This window comes from Sus scrofa, chromosome 15 (assembly GCF_000003025.6).
Source record: "Sus scrofa isolate TJ Tabasco breed Duroc chromosome 15, Sscrofa11.1, whole genome shotgun sequence".
NCBI classification, from domain to species: Eukaryota; Metazoa; Chordata; class Mammalia; order Artiodactyla; family Suidae; genus Sus; species Sus scrofa.
This window is the reverse complement of record NC_010457.5, coordinates 54,783,489-54,811,294: the sequence shown is the minus strand read 5'-3', so window position 1 is coordinate 54,811,294 and position 27,806 is coordinate 54,783,489. Positions and strand designations below refer to the sequence as shown.

The 27,806-nt window shown below is 43.0% G+C and overlaps 1 long non-coding RNA gene across 1 annotated transcript; it reads right to left on the bottom strand.

Moving 5' to 3' along the window:
* Positions 3-27,806, bottom strand: LOC110257076. Its single transcript, XR_002339293.1, has 3 exons — positions 27,699-27,806; positions 10,688-10,762; positions 3-1,090 (listed from the first exon to the last, which is right to left on the bottom strand). It is a non-coding gene; the product is annotated as an uncharacterized LOC110257076 (long non-coding RNA).

Genomic DNA, 27,806 nt, shown 5'->3' with positions numbered 1-27,806 from the left:
GATCAAAACCTGGTTCACCTATGCAGGCTGGGCCTCCAGCCTCCAGTGTCCTTGGAACTCGGGGTGGAGCTGGTACCCACACTGCTGTAGGGCATGCACCTGTGCCACACAGGGCCGGCTCCCGGGCAGGTTGAGCTTCTGTGCTGCCTAGACCACAAGGCCAAGTCTACCTGGTGGGTGGAGTCAGGGAACACCGCAAGTAGAAATCCTTAGGGAGCAAAGGAAATGCAAATTCTTCCTTTGGAAAAGGACTTTTACAAGCCTTCTTCATCCCCTCTCCCCCAGCCTGCAGGGTCACCCCCAGTTTGCCCGCTTTCAAACAGGCAAAAAGAATTCTGTCATCTCAGTCATATTTCTTCAGAAAAACGCTGGCAGGGCTCTCATCCCTCCTTCCAAGGGTGTGGTGGAGATAATTCAACTCTGAATGGCTCAGGCCTCAGAACAACCCAGCTGAGCCAACTGGGGGAAGAAACCTGAAATTGGAGGCATTTCTCTTTTATTCCTTCCCATTTCTTTCCTTTTAAAATTTTTTGAATTTTATTTGAATGAAAAATAGCAATTAAATTACTGAAAAACTGAATAAACTGAATACTGCTAGAACTGGAAAGAAAACCAAGAATCCCTGCTGTACTCCTCTACACTTCTGATGCCTCTTCTTTCAGGTTGTTTTCTTTCTGGTATTTTCTCCGTATTTTTAAAATACAAGCTTACCCAGGTTTTTCTCGATTTTTTTTGGTTTTTAAATATTGCCTATTGCCTTTCTGTGGAAAAGCACGATCTAGGACTCTTCATCAGCCACTGCCTCCCACACACTCCTCCCTCTCACAAAATTTGGTTAAATCCATATTTAGGGTTTCCTTTCTGGTGACCTTCATTTTCTTCACAGCTGAGGCAAAGTCATGTAGTCTCTCCCGGGAGTTCTCTTCCATTGACTTGAAACTTGTGGATTTATTTCCCCCCCACCGCCCCCCGCTGCATTTTAGTGGACGTGGGAGAGTCATCCGTCTTCCTGTTTTCACCAGAAGTCTTTCTCAGCCGCCAGGCCACCTTCTCTCCTCCAAAGCCTCCACTTGCGCCCATTCTTCTGAGTCTGTGAGCCGATAAAAGAAAAGCTTAAGTCATTTGCCTTTCCGAGGGTACTTGCATCATTTTATGAGGAAACACTGGATGATAAAAAATGTTCAGGCTCCCAGAGGGAAGTTGGTAAAGCAGAATTTCAGGCTGCCAGAATTTCAGGCCGCAGCAATAGGGATCTGGGCTTATGAATGGCACCTCTTATAGACTGAACTCTTCTGCCCAAGTGCGAGGCCAGCAGGGACCCTCAAGCCACGAAGAGGGGGAGCTGGGTTTGCAGATCAAAATCGGTTCACCTGCCCAGGCCAGGCCCCAAACCACCAGTGTCCTTGGAGCTTGGGCTTTATGCTTCCCCCCTCGCCCACTCCTCGGCTGCATTTTAGTGGAAGTGGAGTCAGCCGGCGGCGGCGGGAAGGACTAGGAGGGAAGGGGGAAGAAGGAGGCAAAGAATCCCTGTCTCCGCTGGGAGAAGGCTAGTTGGCTGGAACTGGCTAGTCCCTTCCGCGATTGGCTAAATATAACTGTTCAGCAATCCGCAGCCCCGGGGAGTCACGCTCTTCAGGGGAGCTAGGCCGGGAAAGAAGTGGGTGTTGGCAGCTCCAGGTCAAAGGTGTGCTGGAGGAAGCACCGCTGGCACCTTCTGTTCCCGCGAGTCAGTCCCCCAGCGCAGAGTCGTCCTTGTTTTCCTGCTTCACACTGAGGGATCTGAGCGGTCACCCGCCCTTACCCAGCGCCGCCCGATAAAGATCCGGCTGTCCTTGCGTAACTCTGATTGGGGGCCCGCATTCCGCTCGGGTCTTTATCTGAGGAACATTCCTGACTAAAACGGGACAGATCCCAGAGGAGTGCTGATGGACAGGGCCTCCTCTGACGACCCACAGGGCTGGCTCGGGGCTTAGGGCCCTACCGGGCGGAGGAGCACCCTGAGGAAGGGCCCCGTGCCTCAAAGGGCCTTGGGGAGGGCCTGGCTGGGGCAGCACCGCGGCTGGCACCTTCCGCTGTCCCCTTGCCCTGTTTGTTTGCACAGCCAGAGGTCTGTGTCGCTTGTGCAATGTTCAGTGAAGGAGCTGATCATGGACTCTGTCAACTGGAAACTCAGGTTCTCTGTTAAAAAATACAAGCAGGAAGAAAATCTCCTGTGGATAGGGCAGAGGGAAAGGAAGAGTGGGATTCAGGGACTGGTGACACGTCACAGCAAAGAAAAATCCTTCGTGATCTTCCGAGAGAGAGGTTTTTGTAACCTCAGAGGAGGTCTTAATAAAACATTATTTCCTTTTATGGAGGCACGTCGGTTCTGTTTATGAGAGAAAGCAGAACTTTTTCCTTACCATGTGTGTTATAGAGAGGACTGTTTACACACACACACACACACACACACACACACACACACGTGCTCTAGGCACTTTGCAAGCAAAACCTCTAGGAGGCTGAGGTAGGCAATGGTGCTTTTTCTCTAGCCATTGTTTGCTTCCCTAAAGATCTTCTTTTTTTTTTTTTTTCCTGTCTTTTTTAGGGCCTCACCAGAGGCATATGGAGGTTCCCAGGCTAGGGGTCTAATCAGAGCTGTAGCCACCGGCCTATGCCAGAGCCACAGCAACTTCAGATCCCAGCAGTGTCTGCACCTACACCACAGCTCTCCGAGAGGCCTGATCCTTAACCCACTGAGCAAGGCCAGGGATCAAACCCTCAACCTCATGGTTCCTAGTCGGATTGGTTAACCACTGAGTCAGGACAGGAGCTCCACCCTAAAGTATTTCCACTGCTATGCTGGAGCTTCAGGTAGTGAGGCACTCCTGAGTGTTCAAAACAGTCTGTCCCTCTCTTTTTCCATATTAATGGTCTTCCAGGGGAGGGGCTCTGAAAGGTATTTGAGTACCAGGGGGCAGCCTGCCTGGAGGTTTCTTCTTTGGCTGTCACCTGTTATTCACTCCTCGGAACCAGCAGGAGGGTGGAGAGCTCTCCCCACCTTTGTGGGAAGGTGGTGCTGATTAATAAATGGAGTCTGGGGAGTTCCCATTGTGGTTCAGTGGGTTAACATAGGTTTATTATTATTAAAACATATAGGGAGTTCCCGTCATGGCTCAGCGGTAACAAACCCAACCAGTATCCATCAGGATTCAGGGTTGATCTGTGGCCTTGCTCAGTGGGTGAAAGATCTGGTATTGCTGTGGCTATGGCTTAGGTGGCAGCTGCAGCTCGAATTTAACCCCTAGCCTGGGAACTTCCATGTGCCGCAGGTGCGGCCCTAAAAAAAAAATTTAATAAATCGCAGGTGCGGCCCTAAAAAAAAATTAATAAATGGAGTCTGTAGAGTTCCTCAGCTTTGAACTCCAAAGTGCACTTGAACGTCTTGTTAAAAATGTAGAGGCTTATTCTGGTGGCCCTGGTGGGGCCTGAGACTCGGCATGCCTAACAGGGAATGAGAGAATCCTGGTACTCTGGTTCAGACAACACTTTGAGTAGCAAGACCTTGGGGGACCTTGTTATAGATACCCAGAACAACCCAGGGCAGGCCTGAAGGCTTTGCTCCCTGCCCCCCTAGGTTTGTAAGGCTCCTGGTCCTCTCTATGGACTTGGGCTCTTGTGACTGCCCTGGTGCTCCTACTCCACACCCCTGTCCTTGTACTACTCAAGGACTGGGCGACACCCTGCATACCACCTTCCTCCTGCTCCCCACTGGAAGCTCATCTCTGCATGGGCACCCTGCTGATTAGGAACTCCACAGCCAGCAATCACCACAAATGATCATCAGTCCTGGGCCCCACACCTAAGTGCCTGTAGGTAAGCCTCTACTCTCACCCAGCAGGACTCCCTGTGTCTGGGACGAGGAAGATGGTGCCTCCCAGAGCATAGCCACGTGGCTTTGAAAATGAGTGGAGCAAGCTTATCTTACCTCTGTGCTTCGGGAGAAAATAAAAGGGATGGCAATCTTCAGATCCTGAGGCTCTGGGAAAGACAAGCCATTAAGGGAAAATGGGCTTATCTCAGAAGGCGCCCCTAGATAACCTTTGCTTCCACTTTCAGCCCTGACATTCCTTTTTCTTTTGCCAGAAGACTGAATAAGAGAGTCAGGGAATCATCCATTTGCTCTGGAATGTTTTACACTCAACTCTCTGCTGCAGTGATCAAAAGGGGGGACGCAGGCAAAGGTCCCCCACCTCCAAACATGGCAAAGGTCCAGAGAGCTGTTGTTGTCTTGCATACACTCACACGGATGTACATGCATGTGCACATAAGCCTATGTGCCCACACACACACGCCTATGTGCACACACAATATTTGCCAAGCAAATAAAGGACTCAAGCATGAAAGGGAAGAATGTGTACATACTGGTGAAAAGAATCTTTGTAAAAGAATTTCTGGAAGTTCTCTGGTGGCTCAGCAGGTTAGGGATCTGGCATTGTCTCTGCTGTGGTGCCAGTCACTGCTATGGCAAGTGTTTGAGAAACTTTTGCATGCTGCAGGTGCAGCCAAAAAAATATACATATATATAGAAAAAAGAATTTGGGGGAAGTTCCCATTGTGGCTCAGTGGTTAATGAACCTGACTAGTATCCATGAGGACTTGGGTTCAATCCCTGGCCTTGATCAGAGGTTAAGGATCCTGCGTTGCCGTGGGCTGTGGTGTAGGTTGCGGATGAGGCTCGGATCTGGCATTGCTGTGGCTGTGTGTAGGCTGGCAGCTACAGCTCCAATTTGACCCTAGCCTGAGAACCTCCATATGCCACAGGTGTGGCCCTAAAAAGACAAAAAAGACAAAAAAAAAAAAAAGAGAGAGAGAGAATTTTGGGGAGAATCCGTCTTCGTATATCTGCTTTTTCAAAAAACATGATTTTTACAAGTTTTTAAAAAATTGATTATTTTTCTCCCAGTTGCATTGAGACATAATTGACCTACAGCACTGTACACTTTTAAAGTGTAGAGAGTAATGACTTGACTTACATACATCATGAAGTGATTATCACAATAAATGTAGTGAACGTCCATCATCTCATATAGTTATAAAATTAAAGAAATAGGGAAAAAATCATTTTCTTGTGATGGGAACTCTTAGGACTTTCTTATGAACTTTCATATGTACTGTACAGCAACACTAATTCTATTTCCCATAGTGTCCACTACATCCCTAGTACTTATTCACCTTATGACTAGAAGTTTGCACCTTTTGACCCCCTTCATCCAGCCCTCTCCCTGTGTCTGCTGCTTTATCATGAAGGGGAGTCTTGAACTACCGCTCACTTCATTAAACTTACTATAAAAATTATCAGCCAGGCTCATCTTTCCCCTGCATTCTTGGTTCTCCGAGGCTCAGTCCAAGCTCTCCTCCGCCCCGGCCACTAGTCATCGCTTAGAAATAAACCCTCCAATATCCTTAATCTTGGCTTCCAGTGCTCGTTTCAACACCTGACTTTCATCCAAATCTGACTTTATCTGCAGAAGGATCCTTTCTCCTTCTCTTTGCACACAAACCCCTCCTTCCCCACGCCCCCCCCCATTCCATGCAGACATGACCTTAAGAGCAGCTCCACATTTCCCTGTTCCCTTTCCTGACTGTTTTGTCCATCATCAGCTCTCAGCAAGGACCCCTAGGGAAGTCCACCTATTCTGCTCCTCACCCTCCTCAATCCTTCCTGCCTCCCATGCTCTAGGATGTTCTTGCTGCTCCCCGTTCTGGAAACATCCACGGATAGCCTTTGCTTACATTTCCTCAGCCTCCTGTAAGGACCTTCACCTCCACTGATTTTATGTCATCAAGACATAAGCAGAGGAGGTCCCTCCCATTGTGGCTCAGGGGTAACAAACCCGACTAGTAACCATGAGGACATGGGTTCGATCCCTGGCCTTGCTCAGTGGGTTAAGGAACTGGCGTTGCCCTGACCTGTAGTGTAGGTCGCAGAGGCAGCTCAGATCCCAAGTTGCTGTGCTGTGGTGCAGGCTGGCAGCTGCAGCTCCAATTCAACCCCTAGCCTGGGAACTTCCATATGCCGTATCTGTGGCCCTAAAAGGTAGGGGGAAAAAAAAGAAAGACACAAGCAGATAAACATACAGAATGGCTCCCACGCTGGAGGCCTGACATTCTTCTTTCAGGTCTGCAGGATCTCCCCTTCCCTCCATCCTACTGAACCAACTAGCCCATCACATCCCTTCTCGCTGTTTTCAGAGTGTCCTTCCTGGCTTTCCATCCTACTGAACCAATGAGGCCACCACTTCCCTTCTTGCTGTTTTCAGAGTGTTCTCCTGGCTTTCCTTGCCTCTCCTCACCCAGGCTGGAGACTTCTCACCTCTGAGCCATGCAGCCCCCCAACACCCACCGGCCGTTCCCACCCTCCACCTTTCTATAAGGTCCTCCCTCAGTGTCCTTGTTCTTTGATTCTTTTGTGTTTCTCCTTCACAAACCTCACGAGGTCCCTGCTATAGAGAACCTGCACCTTCCTTCCACTTTCCTTTCTCTGTTGAGGCCACCAGAGGAGCCTGGTTGCTTGTTTCCCTTCTAGTTCTTATTACTTAACCTCGAGGGAGAGGTCAATGGCACTTTGCCACCCTTTAGTCACTTCTGACTTCTCAGACCCCCCAGAGTCTGTTGCAGCGCCCATTTCACCCCATGAATTCCCAGTCCATCCCTGTCCGCCCTCCTCAGATATCCTTCTGACTGAAAATATTGCGATTATCTGAAGGAGGGTGTTTTCTCATTCCTCCCCACTCCCTACTGGCCTTCTAGTGAGGACATTTATACTTTTCAGCTTGGAACACTGTAATAACCTCCTAGCTGCCTGGCCCCATTCTCTCCTCCATTCCAGCCCACTCTTGGATTTATTATTCCACAAACCACGTCCTCTCTTGCTTAAAAATCTTCACGTCTCAGAGTTCCTGCTGTGGTGCTGCAGGTTAAAGGATCCAGCATTGCCACAGCTACAGCGTAGGTCACAGCTGTGGCTCAGATTTGATCCCTGGCCTGGGCACTTCCATATGCCATTTAAAAAACGGTGGGGGAGTGGGATGGACTGGGAGTCTGGGATTAATAGGGGCAAACAGTTGCATTTGGGGTGGATAAGCAATGACATCCTGCTGTATAGCACAGGGAACTATGTCTAATCACTTGTGATGGAAAATGATGGAGGATAATGTGAGAAAAAGAATGTCTGTGTGTGTGTGTGAGACTGGGTCACTTTGCTGTACACTACACTGTAGAAAATTGACAGAACACTGTAAACCAGCTATAATGGAAAAAATAAAAATCATTAAAACAAACAAAATCAAATCTCCCTATTGCCACGAAATGCTTTGACCTGACAGGTATGACTATTTCCCACTCATACCCATTTTGTCTGCTGCTAAATCTTTGCTCATGTTCTTTTCTGTCTTCAGGGTCTTCTCTCCCTTGGGCCACATGAGCAAATCTTATCTTACCTCAGAGGCAGGCTCAAAGTCATCTCAGACAAGAAATTGTCCCTAAACCCTCCTGGTAGAAGGGATTTCTCCCACCTTTCTTACAGCTTTTGAATTCTCCTGCAACATTTATAGCTTTCCACTCTGTGTTATAGTTGCCACACAAAACTGTAAGTTCTTTTAAGGGTTAGGGTCCTGTTCGGAGTTCTGGCCGTGGCGCAGTAGGTTAAGAATCCGACTGCAGCGGCTCAGGTTGCTACAGAGGTGTGGGTTTGATCCCCTGCCCGGAGCAGTGGGTTAAAGGATCTGGTGTTGTCGCATGGCTGGGATTCAATCCCTAGCCCCAGAATTTCCATATGCCATGGGTGCTACCATTAAGAAAAAGAAGTCCTATTCTCTGTACCTCTGCGTGCCCCGTGGTAGGAGCACAGCACGTGACACACAGTGCTGGACTATCCAGGATGCTTTTATTACAAATGACAGGAACATAGCTAACATAGGCAAAAACAAAGAATATATTAAATAGCAGTTCACAGAGCAGTAGGAGGAAAAAGGGAACAGCTGGGCCTCAGGAACAGCTGGAACCAGGGACTGGAATTCAGTAGGACACATGCTCTATGTCTTTGCTTCTCTCTACATGCTGGATTCATTCTCCTGCTGCAGTCAAGTTCCCGCCACATGGCTCTGAGAGCTCTCAAGACTCACACACCCGCTTCCTTCTCCAAAGAGGGCTGGGTTTCAAACTGCAGTTTGAAAGATGTCCTGGAGCCATACTCTGATTGGTCCAGACTGGGTCAGGGTTTTGTCTTGGACCAATGAGCTTAGCAGGGGGTTGGGTGGCTCAGTCTACTTGGAGCTCACTCCAGCGTCTGGAGCCATTTTTAGAAAAGAGGACTCTTCATGAATCAGGAAGGCCCCCACAAGAATTATAGCAGTCTTTTTTTTAAAAATTGAAGTATAGTTGACTTACAATGTTGTATTAGATTCTGATATATAGAAAAGTGATTCAATATATATATGTGTGTATGTATATATTCTTTTTTATTTTAGGTTATTATAAGATATTGAATATAGTTCCCTGTGCTATACAGCAGGACCTTGTTGTTTATCTATTTTGTATGTAGCAGTTTTTATCTGCTAAGCCCAAACTCCTAATTTATCCCTACTCTCCCATTTTGACCATTGGTAACCATAAGTTTATTCTCAATGTCTGTGAATCTGTTTCTGTTTGTAAATGTGTTCATTTGTATCATGTTTCAGATTCCACGTACAAGTGATATCATCTGATATTTGTCTTTGTCTGACTTAGTATGATAACATCTAGGTCCATCCATGTTCCTGCAAGTGGCATTAATCATTCTTCTAGGGAGTTCCCAGCGTGGCTCAGTGGTTAACAAATCCGACTAGGAACCGTGAGGTTGCGGGTTTGATCCCTGGCCTTGCTCAGTGGGTTGAGGATCTGGCATTGCTGTGAGCTGTGGTGTAGGTTGCAGACGCAACTTGGATCCCGCGTTGCTGTAGCTCTGGTGTAGGCCGGATTGGACCCCTAGCCTGGGAACTTCCATATGCCGTGGGTGCAGCCCTAGAAAAGGCAAAAAGACAAAAACAACAACAAAATCATTCTTTTATATGGCCGAGTAGTATAGCACTCATATCCAATAAATTTACAAACATGTTATTAATATTATTAATAATTAATAAGAATTATGGGAATTCCCGTCGTGGCTCAGCGGTTAACGAATCCAACTAGGAACCATGAGATTGCGGCTTGATCCCTGGCTTCACTCAGTGGATTAAGGATCCAGTGTTGCTGTGAGCTGTGGTGTAGGTCAGAGACATGGCTCGGATCACAAGTTGCTGTGGCTCTGGCATAGGCCAGAGGCTACAGCTCTGATTTGACCCCTAGCCTGGGAACCTCCATATGCCATGGGTGCGGTCCTAGAAAAAAGACAAAGAAAAAAAAAAAGAGAATTATGAAGCAGTGCCATAAAGTAGTCAATCACTGCTTCAGATGGCTCTTTGTCATTTTAACCACATACCTTTATCTTACCTACTCATTAAGGTAATACTTTAAATAATTCTACTTGGTCAATCTCATTCCAGTTAGAATATATACTTGAAGGGAATGAAGTTGATTCTTAACAGGCCTTTAAAATCAAACTTTAAAATCTAGATAAGCCTTACCTCTGGCTAAAATGGATTGATGAAATTTCCATGTATATATATCTGGCCCCCAGTGAAAAAATGACATCAAGCCCCATTATATATAGCTTTTGGTTGTACAAATTCCTCTGTATTTTGACCAATTTTCCTCTCTTCCACTTTAATCAACACCCTATACCTTGAACCCCAGCACCTATGGGTTTACTGTGTGGAACACATCCTTGTTTCTTTTGTCCATATTGGTCAATATTTATTATGATAAGTTATGAACATACTCCCTAAGATTGGCTTTTCTCCTTGGTCCCTCATGGCCAGGGCTGTGAGAGTCAGATTGGAAAGTATGTCAAGGATGAGTTGGCTTTATCTCTTTGAGCTTTTTCACACTTCGAGATCTTTAATATCCAGTCTAGTCATTTTGACACATTTTTATCAATGTCACATCCACTGAAAGTCAATAATAACAGAATTACCAAGACCTTCTGGTCCTTGAATCCTTGAAAGTTGGAGGGGATAAAAAGAAAAATCTTTTGTTTCAACCAACACTTATGGTTAAGAGAGGAAAGGAGCAAAGAGATTTAAGGATAGGAGAAAGTGGGCTTTTAACACTTTATACAATAGCCAGACATTTATATGAAAAGAAGATTTATCTAGATGGCAGGTCAAATGTCTAGACCATGGACTGAATATTTTTTTCCATAGATTTGTATTTGCCAGATTTAGCAAAAAAAAAAAAAATATATATATATATATATATATATGTATCTGTGTATCTATATATATCAGATGCCCAATAAATTTGAATTTGAAATAAAAATGACCTTTTTTTAGTATAAGTATTTTTCCATGTAATACTTAGGACAAACTTAACTAAAAAAAAAGAAAAAGTGATCTGTAGTTTATCTGAAACTCAAATTTAACCAGATGTCCTATATTTTATCTGGTAATTCTGTTTATATTAGATACTTTGGCCTTATGTAGACACAGTCTGAATTTTACTTTTAAGCCAATAATTTTTCAAAAGATATATATCCATAGAAATTAATCCTTCCCCATAGTTTCCTTACCTTTCCACCATCTTTGCAATGGAAATTTAGACTTCTCAATTCCATATTTTCTTCCATATGGCTCACATCCTTAGCCTGGAATAGTAAGGCATCATAGCTTAATCAATGCAAATATTGAGTTAATACTCTATTTTAGTATGCCCTTTGTTAATTTGATTGCCTCTAACTTTGAATACATTATAGGGTTTAGCCAGTGTCACAACCTTGAGTCCTCTTATAGTCTCCTAAATGGTGGTGATGCAATCATATATTCAAGGACCAATTGTCAAACACATATTTCCCATGATGCACCTTTCTAGGCTCTATGAGATGTACAAAGCCATCCCATGACTCCATGAAAAGCCTACTGTGCCAGGCACTATTCAAGGTGCTGGAACTGCTATAGAGGGACTCACAGTTATTGAGGAAGAATGAATGCATCCCATAGGTGGCAGAAGGAACCAAGATCCCCTACCCCAAGGGACATGTGTTCTGCTCACTACAAGGGGGATTGTTTTGATGAGTGGAATAACTATACAAGCTGAGGGCAAATACTGATTTTCATAATGTAACAAAGAGAAGTTCTCAAGTTGACTGGGAGAAAAGAAAGAAGAGGGAAGAGGAAGCTGGCAGAACTGGGCTCTTCTGGGAGAAGAGAAAAGATGTCCACTGGGGTAATGGATTCAGTTTCAGCCCAGTGATGCTGTGAGCCCTCCTTCACAGACTCCAGAGAATCTCCAAGAAAACACAAGTTTTCTCATTAATGTGGGGTTGGACATGTTTTGGAGGCTATGACAAAGTGGTGAGTATGGCCTCCAAGTGAGTGTAAAAAAAGAGCGAAGGCCTCCAGAGGAGGCCCACCCATCTGGGTTACGTCTTGGGAATGTTCATCTTGCATATTTGATATAAGTTAAAGAATCCAGCTGCAGTTCAGATTAAGTTGTTGCTAAGAAGACAGCCTCACCCTCTATGCCAAACATTTGGATTTTTATGTAAGAGAGTGAAGATCCTTCTGGCATGAGCCGCAATGGTTCTTGGCATCAGTTAAGTTTCTTTTGTTTCAAACAAATCAAGGCCGATTAAGCAAGAAAGAAAAAAAAAAAAAAAAAAAAAAGAGGATGTGGGGAAAGGGATTGTTAGCAGGATGTATTGCAAGCACATGGGAGAGCTTACAGACACAAAGGAAGGGTTGGCCAGTGAGGCCGTGGAAGGACAGGGGAACAGGGAATAGGCTCCTCCAGGGACCTCAGGGGCCAAACTCATAGATTATTTTTTTTCCAAGCTGCTGCCATCATGTGTTTTAGCCTGACTTATGCTGTTCATAGTTTCAAGTTCCTCTGAGAAAATCTTATTAGTGAAGCTGGAGTTCCAGGTCTCTACCCATCATGGACAGCAGGTGGTATGGCCGTGACCCATGGGCAGAATCACTTGAGTTGGGCAGTCTCCTCTTTCTTTGCCTCCAATATCTCTCAGAACTGGATGGAAATGGTGAAATCTTGGATGCTTGTTCTGTTGTATCCCTTCTTTTGTTTTAATGGAGAATTTTAAATATTCCATTTCCCTCACGCACACTAATTTAGAAGTTATATACTCGATTTCTATGCTTTGGGTGGTTTTCCTAAAAATTCCAATTTGCATACTTGACAGACCCAACTCTAATTTAATCAGTATCTTTTTTTTTTTTTTTTTTGCTTTTCAGGGCCACAGTTATTGTACATGGAATTTCCCAGGGGTCAGATTGGAGCTGCAGCTTCTGGCCTATGCCACTGCCAGATCCTTACCTACTGAGCAGGGTCAGGGATCGAACCTGAATCCTCATGGATACTAGTCAGGTTTGGAACCCACTGAGCCACAACAGGAACTCCATTAATCAGTATCTTTTCTCCCCTCACAGGCAATAAAAAGATCTTAAAATATTTAAATTGCATCCCCCCTTAACCTACTTGTATAAATTGATTTTTTCATATATTTTAATTCAACTTTTAGAACACAGCCAAAAATTATTAATGACAACTTTATATTGTCATTGTTCATTTGCATTTGCCATTTTCTTTGCTTTTCACTCTTTTTTGCAGCTCATACATTCCACATAGGATCACCTTTTTTTTCCTGCCTCAAGTGTATCTTTTAACATTTCCTTTAGGAGCTTTTGTTAGTAATGAATGAACACTTTTTATTTACAGAATATTTATTTATGTTGTCCTTATTCTTGAAAGTTTTTTTCCACCTCACTGTATGTACAATTGCAAGTTGGCAAATTATTTTTTCAATGTGCTGAAAATATAGGGCTATTTTTCTTTCTTCCACAGTTTACTGTGGAGAATTTGCTGTCAGTCTGACTGCTTCTTCTTTTTTTTTTTTTTTTTTTTTTTTTTGGTCTTTATGTCTGACTGCTTCTTGAAAGGCAATCTTTTCTGACTTTTTTTTTTTCTATTTTTAAGATTTTCTTTATTTTCAGTTTTCTGAAACTTCGCTATGATGTATGTAAATGTATGTAGGTACTTTTACTCTCTGGCTTGGGATTTGATGGATTTTCTGAATCTCTGGTTAAGTTTCTGGAGCAGTTCTGAAAATGCTCAGCTATTATGTTTTTCAATATTGTCATTGCCCAGGTCTTTCCTCCCTCCTTCTGGAATTTCTCTTTTAACATTATCTTGTGTGCCTCTTAACCTCTAGTTCATATTTTCCATCTTTTTGATTCTGGGTTGAATTCAGAACAATTATTTTCACTCTTTCCCTTTTGTTTTTTCAATTGTGTCTTAATCTGTCCCCTGGGTTTTTAATTTTGGTTACAACTTAAACTTTGTCATTATAAAAAATCCAGTGGCCCTTTTTATAGTTTACCATTCTTTACACATACGGCTAACTTTATATTTTATGCACTAAGCATGGATTTTTTCGTTCGTTTTGTTGGTTTTGGTTTCTTTTTTTCTTTTTAAGTGATGAGACTTTTAATGGGAAGAAGCCACTTTATTTATTTATTTATTTGTCTTTTTATGGCTGCCCCTGGAGTATATGGAAGTTCCCAGGCTAGGGGTCTCAGCTGAGACATATGCCACAGCCACAGCAACACCAGGTCCAAGCTACACCACAGCTTGTGGTGCCTCGGGATCCTTAACCCACTGAATGAAGCCAGGGATCAAACCCTCATCGTCATAGAGACAATGTTGGGTCCTTAACCTGCTGGGCCACAATGGGTACTCCTTGGATGTTTTATAATTTATAACTACTGAGTTCATAATCTAAAGTCTACATGGCTCTTTTGATGGTTCTTCATAGTTTCTGTCGATTTCCTTGTACACTTGGATATTTTAAATTCTGCGCTGCTCACTGCTCTTAGAAAATTATTTGTGGAGATGCTCAGTGGCCTAAGAGGAAGGTTCCCTTCAGGAGAATTTGTATTTGTATTTGCTTTGTTTAGGTGGATAGGTACCCTTCTGCCTGGGACCACTTTAAACTTCAGTCAATGTTTAAGGTTTCTTAGACCACCCAATCTTCTGAATTCCTAGGAGTAACTACCTCTAACAAAATTTCTTAGGGATTTTGTTTTTCTCCTTTGCTCCTTCTGACCCAGGTGAATCGCCTCAAACACCGTGGTGGGGGAGGGATGGGCAGGCATGTGTGAAAGCAGGAAATCTTCACCTTTGAAAGTCCCACTCTGTGTGGAGGCTTCCACTCAGATGTTGCCTTTAGACAGTCCTGTACTTCCATTTCTGTGCCTCTCACACCGAGAGTCTGCGAAAACCATTGCTCAGCCCCTCAGACCAATTTGGCAAACACGGTCAGGACGAAAGTAGTGCAGAGTGCTCCATTTACCTCCTGACTTTTGCTTTCTCTTAGCTTTTGGCCTGAGTTTTTGTTTTTATTAGATCAGCAATTTTATGCTTTTGTGAAGATTTTGAAACCTTTCTCTCCCCTCATTGTTTTTATTTTTTATTTTTATTTTTGGCTTTTTAGGCCCACAACCGTGGCATATGGAAGTTCCCAGGTCAAATCAAACCTGCAGCTGACAGCCTACACCACAGCCACAGCAATGCCAGATCTGAGCTCCAACTGTGACCTACACCATGGCTCATGGCAATACCAGATCCTCAACCCACTGAGCAGGGCCAGGGATTGAACCTGCATCCTCATGGATACAAGTGGAATTCCTGCTGAGTCATAACAGGAATTCCTCCCTCATTGTTTTTGGATGCTCTCATCCAGAGGGTATCTTTGAACAGCCATGAAGAACAAGGTCTGGCCACAGAGAGTGAACGCTCGCTCCTCAGGCCTCCAGCCAGGGTCACCTCCTCTACTGTGAGGCAAGGGCACCTGCTCTGTCAGTCAAATGTTTAATGATTTTTGGAGGACTAGAGGTTTGTTTATTTATTTGTCTTTTGTATTTTTAGGGCCACACCCGTGGCATATGGAGATTCCCAGGCTAGGGGTCAAATCGGAACTACAGCTGCTGGCCTATGCCACAGCCACGGCAACACGGGATCCAAGCCACGTCTGTGACCTACACACCAGCTCATGGCAAAGCCAGATCCTTAACCCACTGAACAAGGCCAGGGATCGAACCTGCAACCCCATGGTTCCTAGTTGGGTTCGTTAACCACTGAGCCACGACGGGAACTCCAAGCAGAATTTCTTAAAGAGAAGACAGACATGATAATCATTTGTAGCTGTAGACTCAGGTTCGACCAGCATTTCTCAAGGACCTGTTATACCCAAGGCAGAAGGCTAGGCATCTTTCAAAACATAACCCACTAAATTCAGAACAAAAGAATGATGTCCCCTTTCTAGTGTTAAGCAGGGAGATGTGGGGCGGGGGGAACCTCAACTATTTTAGGACTAAGGATGAAAGGTTCTCACTTGATGTTCTCCCATGTAAGGAAAAATATTTCAGAAATATATCTGAAGCTCAAGGGCACATTTTAAAGCTTAACTTAGCATAATATACCACTCAGTTAAGCTTCCAGTTCTCTAAAGGATGTGGTAAGGGTCTTAGATATGAAGATTTACTTTTTCTCCATATTAGTTCATTTTACATTAATTTGAAGGAAAGATTATGCTGTTTGCTGTTTCTGTGAAACCCAACGTCCATGGGGTAAGGATCCTTGGCACACAGTGCAAAAAGTGGTGTGCAACCCTGCTAAGGAAGGGAGTGCCATGTGTCTATGGGGGAGCAGTTTTTCTACAGGGAGCACCCTACTCATTTTCTTTTGATAATGTGTATTATTACACTACCTTCCACTGTAGCTATTTGTGAACACCTTCAATCTCATATTAAACTCTCATTTCTTGGACATTTGGGGGACTTATTTTCCCACAGTACCTAACACAGTGAGTTACCCATGACAGGCAATACATAATAAGAGGCAGGATGGGGTGTAGAAAAGAATATATTAGGGCTCTGCCACTAAAGACAGGATGACCTCAAGTGCCACAGATGCTTGTTCTTTTTCTCTCGCCTATTTTTTTTCTTCCTTCCTTTCACTAACAGAATCCCAATTTTCATCAGTTATCCATTCCTTGTTCATGCAGTCAATGCCCTTTGGGAAAAATCTGAGCCTACTCCTGGCTACGGGGGAGTATTAGTCAGGGTTTTCCAGAAAAACAGAACCAGTATATGTAAGGAGATTAATTATAATGAATTGGCTCTTCGGTTATGGAGGCTGAGAAGACCCACAATCTCCCATCTGTAACCTGGAGACCCAGGAGAGCCGATGTTTAAGTCTCAGTGCAAGTAGAGGAGGAAACCGATGTCATTGCTCAAGAAAAGGCAGAAAAAGTGAATTATTTCTTACGCTGGCCCTTGTTCCATTCAGGCCTCCAATGGATTCACTGAGGCTCATCCACGTTGGGAAGGCAATTCGCTTCAGTCTAACCACTCAGATGTTAATTTCATGCAGAAACACCCTCAGAGACACACTCAGAAATCATGTTTGACCAATACCTGGGAACCCCATATCCCAGTCAAGTTGGCACATCAAATTGACCATCACAAGAGGCAAGTCGTCTTTGGTTTAAGACAATCATCACATCCTGCCCTGCCATTGGCCATGGTGATTGGTCCAAGATGGGCAAATATGTCAATCCAGGCAAATGAATTGCAAGATGAGGTGATGTTTGCTGGATATTGCAAGGATGGAAACTCGTGTGCTCTTCTATGGAAGAGACCTACAAAGATGCTTTTTTCCACCTGGACATGAATGAAAAAGCTTCAGTCCAGGAAAGTTGCTGATAGTCATCTTATGACATCAGAGGAGTCAGCCTTGAGATACAAAGACGGTATGAAAGGCAGAGAAAGGGCTGAAAATAAACTGGACCTGTGCTGAAATTATTGCACCTGGGATTAAAGTTGGCCTGAAGACCACCACAGAGCTGGACTTCACAGCTCTATCAGCTAGTAAATTCCATTCGCTGTGTAAACTGGTTGGGGTTGGATTTTCTGCTGCCTGCCACCAAAAGATTCCTAACACACATAGTCAGGGTTTCAATGTGAGGATCAATGAAACATATTTACATCCAATGATTCTATTAAGAACTCTACCAGGAAAGCAAACCTTTTTTTTTTCTTCTGTGAAGTGTGAGCAATCAGTAAGTATTAACCAAGTTGGACCACCTACATCAAAAAAGCTGATGCAAATCCAAAGCTTGAGATGACTAGAGAAATTCTGCAGAGCTGCAAACTGCATTCCTTCCTTCTCTCTAGCTATAAACATCCTTCGAAGTGGCCCGTCCTCCCCAGGGTTTCAGGGACTCATCTTGCCAACTATCCTCTGAGGGTTTACTTGACTGTCTTTAGAGAAAAGGATCTTCTTGTGTATTCACCACTTTGAACAATGCCTGACAAAGAGTAGACCCCTAGTAAATATGAATTATAGATGGATGGATATGTTTAACAAGTACAGGTCTCTTTTGACTTATGTAGGGGTTACATCCCAATAAACCCATCATAAGTGGAAAATATTGTAAGCTGCAAATGCATTTAGTACATCTAACCTACAGAAATCATAGCTGAGCCCAGCCTCCCTTCCACATGCTCAGAACACTCGCATTAGCCTACAGCTGGGCAAAATCTTCTAACATGAAGTCTATTTAATAAAGTGTTGAGGGGTTCCTGCAGTGATGCAACAGGATTGACAGTGTCTCTGGAGCTCTGGGACATAGGTTCAATCCCTGGCCTGGCACAGTGGGTTAAGGATCTGGCATTGCCATGAGCTGTGGTGTAAGTTGTAGATGCAGCTCTGATCTGGCATTGCTGTGACTGTGGCTTATGCCAGTAGCTATGACTCCAATTCAACTGCTAGCCTGGGAACTTCCATATGCTGCAGGTGCAGCCCTAAAGACGACAAAAAAAAAAAAAAAAAGAGAGAGAGAGAAAGAAGGAAGGAAGAAAAGAAAGGTGAAAAAGCGGAGTTCCCATTGTGCCTCAGTGGAAACAAATCCGACTAATATCCATGAGGATGCAGGTTTGATTCCTGGCCTTGCTCTGTGGGTTGGGGATCCAGCGTTGCTGTGACCTGTGGTGTAGATCACAGACATGACTTGGATCCGGTGTTGCTATGGCGGTGGCGTAGTGAAAAAGCAAATGGTTGATGGGTCCAGATGGTTGTAAACATATCACGTGGCTGCCTGGGAGTTGCAGTGGCTGCCATAGCCCAGCATTATGAGAGAACATGGACTGTGAATCACTACCCAGGGGTGAGATAAAAATTCAAAGTATGGAGTTCCCACTGTGGCTCAGTGGGTTAAGAACCTGACATAGTGTCCATGAGGATGCGGGTTCAGGTTTGATCCCTGGTCTCTCTCAGTGGGTTAAGGATATGGCTTTGCCCCAAGCTGTGGTGTAATTCACAGAAGTGGCTCAGATCTGCATTGCCGTGGCTGTGGCATAGGCTGGTGGCTGCAGCTCAGCTTCGATTCAACCCCTAGTCTAGGAATTTCCATATGCCCCAGGTGCAGCCCTAAAGAAAAGAAAAAAGAAAAAAAATCAAAGTATGGTTTCTATTGAATATGTATCACTTTCGCACCATCAAAAATTCAAAACTCTGTGGAGTTCCCTGGTGGCTAAGCTGGTTGAGGAGCTCTGGTGTGTGTGTGTTCATCCCTGGCCCAGGAACTTCTGAATTCTGAGGTCATGGCCCCCCAAAAAGCAATCTGCAAGTTGAACTGTCCTAAGTTGGGGTCCATTGAAGTGTCTGCTGTGACACAGTGGGTTAAGAATCCAACTGTAGTGGCTCAGGTTACTTGGATGGCTCAGGTCACTTGGGAGGCTCAGATTCAATCCCTGGCCAGGGAACTTCCATATGCTGTGGGTGCAGCCATAAAAAAAATATGTTGGGGCCCATCACCATTATTAAGCATCCGCTATATACCAGGTACTGAAGGAGGTACTGGGATAGAGCAGGGCACGAAACAAAGGCAGTGCTGGCAGTCTTGGTGTGAAGGAACTTCTGGGAATTATCATATTTTAATCCCTATAACCAGGTGCTGGTTATCTGGGTGTATTTATGTTACAACCATTTATCAAGCTGTTCCCTTCTGATGTGGGTACTCTGTATCTTAGCTGTAGTTTGACAAAGTGTTCCCCCAAACCAACAAAAAAGTCCTTTTTCTCAGTGTTGGGGAATGGCTCGGATCGTCAGTGTCGGAAAGTGAGACACATGAACATGGGGAGATCTTGACAAGGCTCTTTATTTCTGCAGAAGGGTGCGGATACTCAAAAAGCACGTGCAAAGAAGAAAAGACCCTCCCTATCTATCCCTAACTCAGGTGGTATACCTGTCCCCTTCCCACTGGTCAAGTCAGGGCACATATTCTTCTCGGTTGGCTAATTGAAACAAACTGCTGCTGGCAGAAGAAGGAAAGAGGAGGGGGCTGCAGAAGTGTCTCAGCTGAAACCGGAGCAAAATGGAGTAACCAAGATTTCCTTTGATAGAAAAGACGTTAATTCTCACATCAAGAAGTTTACATTCCCATCAGATTAGACAGATAATACAAATAAATATCTAATGTTAGCTAAGATGTCACAGATGCTATAAACATATGGCTGTAAGAAGAATGAATGCAGTGAGCACTCAGGTGGGGGCAGTCAGAGCAGCCATTCATCTGTCGCCATGTGGACAGTCCCTGGACCTCTGTCCATCCATCTCAGAAGCTTAGTTCCAACCTGCTTTCTGAGGTCAGGCTGACACCTACCTTTGTGCTTCTACTGGGCTGAACTGAGGATGGTCCTGCCGTGAGTGGACATTGTGTGCTTAGGGACGGCTGAGCTCACATGTAACTCCTGACTCACAGAAGACCGGAAGATCCATCCTCAGCTTTGATTCTCCAAGCACTGGAAGCATTTGATCAGCTCTTGCACACCATCGTTCATACTTTAGAATATTTAATGAGAAGAGTTTGGGTTTCAGAGAAGGAAGGGGGCTTCCCCCACACCCTCAAGTGTTTTTGGGGATCTGCTGTCTGCCCAGAACTGTGGGCATTAGTTCTAAGTTCAGTTGTAAGATGTAGTTCTAACAGGAGTTTATCATCTTAATTGACAAGATGGATACATGTCACACAGTTACAGAATAATATATAAATTTAAATAATTAAGCTTAAGGAGTTCCCGTCATGGCTCAGTGGTTAACGAATCTGACTAGGAACCATGAGGTTGAGGGTTCGATCCCTGGCCTTGTTCAGTGGGTTAAGGATCCAGCGTTGCCATGACCTGTGGTGTAGGTCACAGACCTGGCTCGGATCCTGAGTTGCTGTGGCTGTGGCGTAGGCTGGCGGCTACGCTCCTACTTGACCCCTAGCCTGGGAACCTCTGTATGCCTCTGGTGAGGCCCAAGAAATGGCAAAAAGCCAAAAAAAAAAATAATAATAATAATTAAGCTTAATAGGCTTGGCTGGTATCCTTTATCTTTTCTTTACCGCATTGGTCACATGTGCAATGTTGTCTTTATGTGTGGATATTTGACCATTTGTTTCCTCACCAGCCTGTTAGTTCCATGCGTCTGAGATGTGTCCATTGCAGTCCTTACACTCCCGAGAGCACAGTATAAGGTCACTGAAATCAGGGAATGAGTCCCCTACCTTTTTATACCCTTATGGTGGTCAGTAAACCTGGGTGGTGCTGAGGGTACATTAGCAACCATCCTCTTCCATCTCTAAGAAATGGCTTGTACGGTGAGCACCAGAAGAGACGTGGAACAAAAGGGACTCTGGCTGGAGGTAGGTAAGGGATAAGGTGTAAAAGACAAGGAGTCAAGTTTATCAATAAAAGCTGCCTATGGAATTTTGTCTTCATCTATTGTCATGATCAGCCCCCATAATGTGACCACCATTGGGAATTTTAATTCATATGTTCTTAGCTTTTAAAGTCCTAGCCTACCAATGAAAATTAGAGAAGTTAGAAGGAATAGGTGAGTTTTCTGAAATAAAAATGCAGAGCAAGAGGAACTGTCTTTAGTGGAAATCTGAGAGCCACGGATCAATTCCATTACAAAATGACCAATGTAGCCTCGAAAGTTCTGGTTGATCTCATTGGAGCTCACACCAGGGGTGGAATGAGCAGTTCCTTAGACTTCCACTGAATCATTTCTAACTTTCTGGCTTCACTTATCTCCAAGCTGGAATGTTCTCTTGAGCCATCAGTTGTCACCCCCAACCTGGGGCGCCTCCCCTTCCCCTCTGTCCTGCCTTGTCCTCAGATAACAGTCCTCTCCAAACAGGCTCTGTTCCCACCGTGTTTGGAATGCTTCAGAGTAAAACTGGATGTGAAAACCAAGGTCCCCTCGTTACGTTCTGTTCACCTTCCTCTTGCATTCCGGACGTACCTCATCCTTAGCTGGAGGGGGCCGGCTGGCTTTCCGTTCAGGACTCCCTCAATTCCGCCTGATTTGTTGTCCAGGCTTGTTGTGAGACTAAGTCCTTTGTTCCTGGCCCCCTTGTGGCCCTGGGCACGCTTCCTCGCTATCCCAGGCCTGCAACAGTCCCCTCCTTGTCTGTCAGAAGCCCGTTCCTTATCCATCTCCAAATCCTGGTGTAAGACTTTGGCCCCGAAGCTATTTTCTGGTGACATGTCCCCTTGGCTTCTCCCTCAGGCTGGGACAAGAAGCAGAGAATCATGCTTAAAGGATGGAGAGGGAGAAAAAGAACAAAAGGCAGCCAGTTCCCGAGCCTTGCACTTTCTGGGGTTTTCAAAGTAGAAATGTTTACTCCGGTGTCCTCTCTGGACCTCAGCTCTCTCCTCCAAAAGGGAGAAGCTGGTACATGAGGGGCGGGGGTGGGGCTGCTCTAGGCCTGGTTGTTTGTTTCATCAGGAATGTTGGGATGGGAAAGGGAGAGGGATGAACAAAAGGCCTTGTGTATGCCCAGCAAAATCTCCTTGGAACCTATAAACTCCCAAATATCCTTAAAGGGCCACAAAATTAATCTGTATTGACATCCCCCAGGCGCACTGCGCATTCATTTTCCTTAAATAGTTTTATCTTCACACACACACACACAAACCACTATGGAGTAAATTTTATTATCCTCATTTTACAGATGCAGAAACTGAGGCTTGCCAGGTGACAGAGCTAGTAAGGGTGAAGCCTAGATTGAATTCAGTGTCCTAAGTTCTAAGTCGTGCCCTTTCATTTCCTCTTATTTAAAAATAAATATTATTGCTTTTCTGATTAAGTAATGCATATTCTTTTTTAATTTTATTTATTTAATTGAAGTATATTGATTTATAATGTTGTGTTAGCTCCTGGTATATCGCAAAGTGATACAGTTATAAGTATGTATACACATACTCTTTTTTGTATTCTTTTCCATTATGGTTTATCACAGGCTATTGAATATAATTTTCTGTGCTTACAGTAGGATCTTGTTTTTTATTTTATATATAGTAGTTTGTATCTGCTATGCGCAAATGCCTAATTTATTGGTCCTCCACCCCCTTTCCCCTTTGGTAACCATAAATTTGTCTTCTGTGTCTGTGCATCTGTTTCTGTTTGTAAATAATTCATTTGTATCATTTTTTAAGATTTCACATATAATATGTATATTCCACATATAAGTGATATCGTATGATATTTGTCTTTCTCTGATTTAGTATGGTAATCTCTATATCCTCTCATCTCCAGGATTATCTAAGTGGTACATATTCTTTATAGAGAGTTTGGAAAGACAATATAAAACATAAAATTAAAACAATCCATAATCCCACTATCCAGAGGTAGTAGTCATTATTAACATATTAGTGTCCTTTTCGCCAGTCCAAGTTTATGTGATGCTATACTATTTTATGTCCCACTTCTTTTGATGTTTTGAGGGGTTTCCTTGGTTTGCTTGCTTGCTTTTTTTTTTTTTTTTTTGTCTTTTTAAGGCCACACCCATGGCATATGGTGGTTCCCAGGCTAGGGGTCAAATAGAAGCTGTAGCCACTGGCCTACGCCACAGCCATAGCAACAAGTGATCCAAGCCAAATCTGCAACCTACACGACAGCTCACGTCAACGCCGGATCCTTAACCCACTGAGGGAGGCCAGGGATCAAACCGATGTCCTCATGGATTGGATGCTAATCGGGTTCGTTAACCGCTGGCCAGGACAGGAACTCCTTGCTTACTTCTAAATAGTTGATTTTTCAGAGCAGTTTTAGGTTTACAGGAAAATGGAGAGGAAGATAGAGAGCATTCCCTTCCCCGACCTGCATACATGTACAGCCTCCCCTCTCTGTTCACATCTTGCACCACCTGGTGTATTTGACACAGTTGATAAACCTATACTGACATCATTTTCACCTTAAGCCCACGGTTTACATTAGGGTTCACCCTTGGTATTGTATATTCTACAGGTTTTCACAAGTGTATAATGACACATACCCATTATTATGATGTCATACAGAATTGTTTTGGTGCCCAAAAAATTCTTCTGTGGTCTGCCTTTTTATCCCTCCCACTCAAACCCTGAACTTTGTACTGTTCCATAGATTTGGCTTTTCTAGAATGTGATATAGTTGGAATCATTTAGTATATAGCTTTTTCAGATTTGCTTCTTTCATTTAGGAATATGCATTTAAAGTTCCTCTCTGCCTTTTCATGGCTTGGTAAGCTCACTTCTCTTTAGCACTGAATAGTACTCCATTGTATAATGTCTCATAGTTCATCCATCCACCTCCTGAAGTACATCATGGTTGCTTCTAGTTTTTGCAATTATGAATAAAGAAGTTACAAACCTCTGGGTGCATGTTTTTGTGTGGATTCATTTGGGTAAATATCATGGAACATGACTGTTGATTATGTGGCAGAAACTGCCACACCGTCTTCCAAAATGGCCATACCATTTGTGTTCCCATCAGCAATGAGGAGAGTTCCTGTTGTTTCACATTCTCACCAGCATTTGATGTTGTCTGGGTTTTGGATTTTTTTTTTTTTTTTCATTCTAATGGATGTGTTGTGATATGTAATTGTTTTTTAAATTTGTGTTTCCCTAATGACATGTAATGTTGAACATCTTTTCAAATGTTCATTTTCATTTGTATATCTTCATGGTGAGGTGTCTGTTCAAATACTATGTCCATTTTTAAATTAGATTGGTCATTTTCTTATTGTTGAGTTTTAAGGGTTCTTTGTGTATTCTAAATAACAATCCTTTAACCAGCTATCTTTAGCAAATATTTTCTAACATTCTGTGGCTTGTCTTCTCACTCTCTTGACTGAGTCTTTTGCAGAGCAGAGGCCTTTAATTTTAATAAAGTCCAGTTTATCAATAATTTCCTTCATGGAATATACATTTTTGGTGTTGTATGTTAAAAGTCATTGCCATAACAAAGTTCATCTAGATTTTCTTCTCTGTTGTCTTCGAGGAGTTTTATGATTTTGCCTGCATATATAGGTGTATGTTCCATTTTGAGTTAATTTTGTAAAATGTGTAAGGTCTGTGTCTAGATTTATTTATTTATTTTTTTGCACCTGTATGTGCTATTGTGACACCTTTTGTTGAAAAGATTCTCTTTTCTCCATTGTATTGCCTTTGCTCCTTTGTCAAAAGTCAGTTGATCAGATGTGGGTCTATTTCTGGGTTCTCTGTTCTGTTCTATTGATCTCCTAGTCTACTCCTTTGCCAATAAATACTATCTTTTTTTAAATTACTCAGTGAATTTTATTACATTTATAGTTGTAATAAACACTACCTTGATTACTGTCTTGAAGTCAGGTAATGTCAATCCTCTGACTTTGTTCTTCTGATTCGATATGTATTAGCTATTCTGGATGTTTTGCTCCTCCGTATCAACTTTAGAATCAGTTTGTCAATATCCACAAAATAGCTAGCTGAGATTTTGATTGGGATTACATTGAATCTATAGATCAAATTGGGAAGAACTGATATCTTGACAATATGACTCTTCCTATCCATGAATATGGAATATCTCTTCATTTATTCAGTTCTCCTTTGATTTCTTTTTTTTTTTTGTCTTTTTGCTATTTCTTGGGCCACTCCCGCGGCATATGGAGGTTCCCAGGCTAGGGGTCGAATCAGAGCTGTAGCCACCAGCCTACTCCAGAGCCACAGCAACGCAGGATCCAGCCGTGTCTGCAACCTACACCACAGCTCACGGCAACGCTGGATCGTTAACCCACTGAGCAAGGCCAGGGACTGAACCCGCAACCTCATGGTTCCTAGTCGGATTCGTTAACCACTGCACCACGACGGGAACTCCTCCTTTGATTTCTTTCATCTGAGTTTTGTAGTTTTCCTCACTTAGATCTTGTTCATTTTTTTTAGATTTATACCTAAATATTTCATTATTGGGGTGCCAATTTAAATACTATTATATTTTTATTTCAAATTCCACTTATGCATTACTGATACATAGAAAAGTGATTGAATTTTGTCTTTTAACCTTGTATCCTGCAATCTTGCTATAATGAGACAATTTTAGTTCCAGGGTTTTGTTTTGTTTTGTTTTATCGATTCTTTCAGATTTTCAACATAGACAATCATGTCATCCGCAAACAAAGAGAGTTTTGTTTATTTCTTCCCAATCTGTATACATTTTATGTCTCTTTTTTGTCTTATTGCATTATCTAGGACTTGCAATACAGTGTTGAAAAGGAGTGGCGGGAGAAAATATCCTTGCCTTGTTTCTGAGCTTAGCAAGAAAGCATATGGTTTCTTATCATTAGTTATGATATTAGCCATAGTTTTTCTGTAGATAGTTTTTATTAAATTGAGGAAGTTTCCCCTATTCCTAGTTTGCTAAAAGTTTTTACCATGAATGGGTGTTGGATTTTATCAATTTTTTTCTGCATCTATTGATATGATCATGTGATTTTTCTTCTTTAGTCTATTGATGTGATGAATTATATTAATTGAATGAGCCTTGCATTGCTGGAATAAATCCCCCTTGGTTGTGGTATAGAGTCCTTATTATGCATTGCTGGATTTGATTTGCTAATATTTTGTTGAGGATTTTTCCATCTATATTTTGAGAGATAGTCGGCTGTAGTTTTCTTTTTTGTAATGTATTGTCTGATTTGGGTATTAGGGTAATGCTGGGCTCACACAGTATGTTTGGAGGTATTCCTTTAGCTTCTATCTTCTAGGAGAGATTATAGAGTATTGGTATACTTTCTTAAATGTTTGGTAGAATTATCCAGTGAATCCATATGGACCTGGTGTTTTATGTTTGGGAAAGTTATTAGTTGTTGATTTATTTTTAAAAATAGATATAGGTCCTCTTGAATTGTCTATTTCTTCTCATGTAAATTTTGGCAGATTGTGTCTTTCAAGGAATGGATCCATTTCATCTAGGTTATCAACTTTGTGGTCATAGACTTGTTCACAGTATTCTACTATTAGGCTTTTTATGTCCATGATATCCCTTTTTTACATTTCTGATATTAATTATTTGTGTCTTCTCTCTTTTTTCTTAGTTATCGTGGTCATCGATTATCAATTTATTGTTTTTTTCAAAGAACAAGCTTTTGCTTTTATCAGTTTTCTCCATTGATTTCTTATTTTCAGTTTCATTGATTTCCTCCCTAATTTTTATTTATTTTCTTGCTTACTTTGAATTTAATTTGTTCTCCTTTCAGTGGCTTCCTAAATTTCCTAAGACTTAAATTATTGATTTTCAATTTTTCTTTTTTTCTAAGATATGCACTCAATGCTAAAAATTTCTCTCTCTGCACTGTTTTTGCTGTATTCCACATAGTTTGATAAGTTGTATTTTCATGTTCATTTAGATCAAAATATTTAAAAATTCCTTTTGAGATTTCATCTTTGAATCATGAGTTATTTAGATGAATACTGCTTAATATTCAAGTATTTGGGATTTTACAGCTATTTTTCTAGTCTTATTTAATTCCATTGTAGTCAGTCTGAAAGCAGACATTGTATGGGGTTTTTTTTGGGGGGGTTGCCTTTTTTCTAGGGCCACTTCCGAGGCATATGGAGGTTCCCAGGCTAGGGGTGTAATCGGAGTTACAACTGCAGGCCTATGCCACAGCCACAGCAATGCCAGATTGAGCTGTGTCTGCGACCTACACCACAGCTCATGGCAATGCCGGATGCTTAACCCACTGAGAGAGGCCAGTGATCGAACCTGCAACCTCATGGTTCCTAGTCGGATTCATTTCTGCTGCACCACACAGGAACTCCTAAGTCCAATATTCTTAATCAATTGTTCAGACCAATTTGTGATGATTCACAGTATTGCTGCAGCAAGATGACATTTGTGTACTCTAGGGAGTGGGATGAAGTGGTAAAGATATCAGGTGGAGAACAGGTTGAGAGGGAGCCCTTAATAGCTGCTAGCTATCATCAGCAAGAGATGTGGCAGAAGAACAGTTACTGCATGACCGAGGGGGTCAGCATCAGCATAGACTGGGCCAACCATACTCCTTCTATCCTAACACCTGGCTGTTAGTACAGAGTTAGGATCAAGAATCCAAGGGGGAAGGCCGTTTGCATGCTTCTTGAGAGAGAGCCAAGGATGTGGGCAAAGGGCAGGGCAAGGTTCAGAATCCATGTAGAATAGACACCAGGGTCAATACCACTCACCTGGGCTGAGTGTCCAGCAGGTCTACTAGTTGGGGCCTCCAGTCTCTGTTTTGAAACTCAGGGAACTTTCTCATCTGTATTAGTTCCTCTCTCCCGGGCAGCCACAGT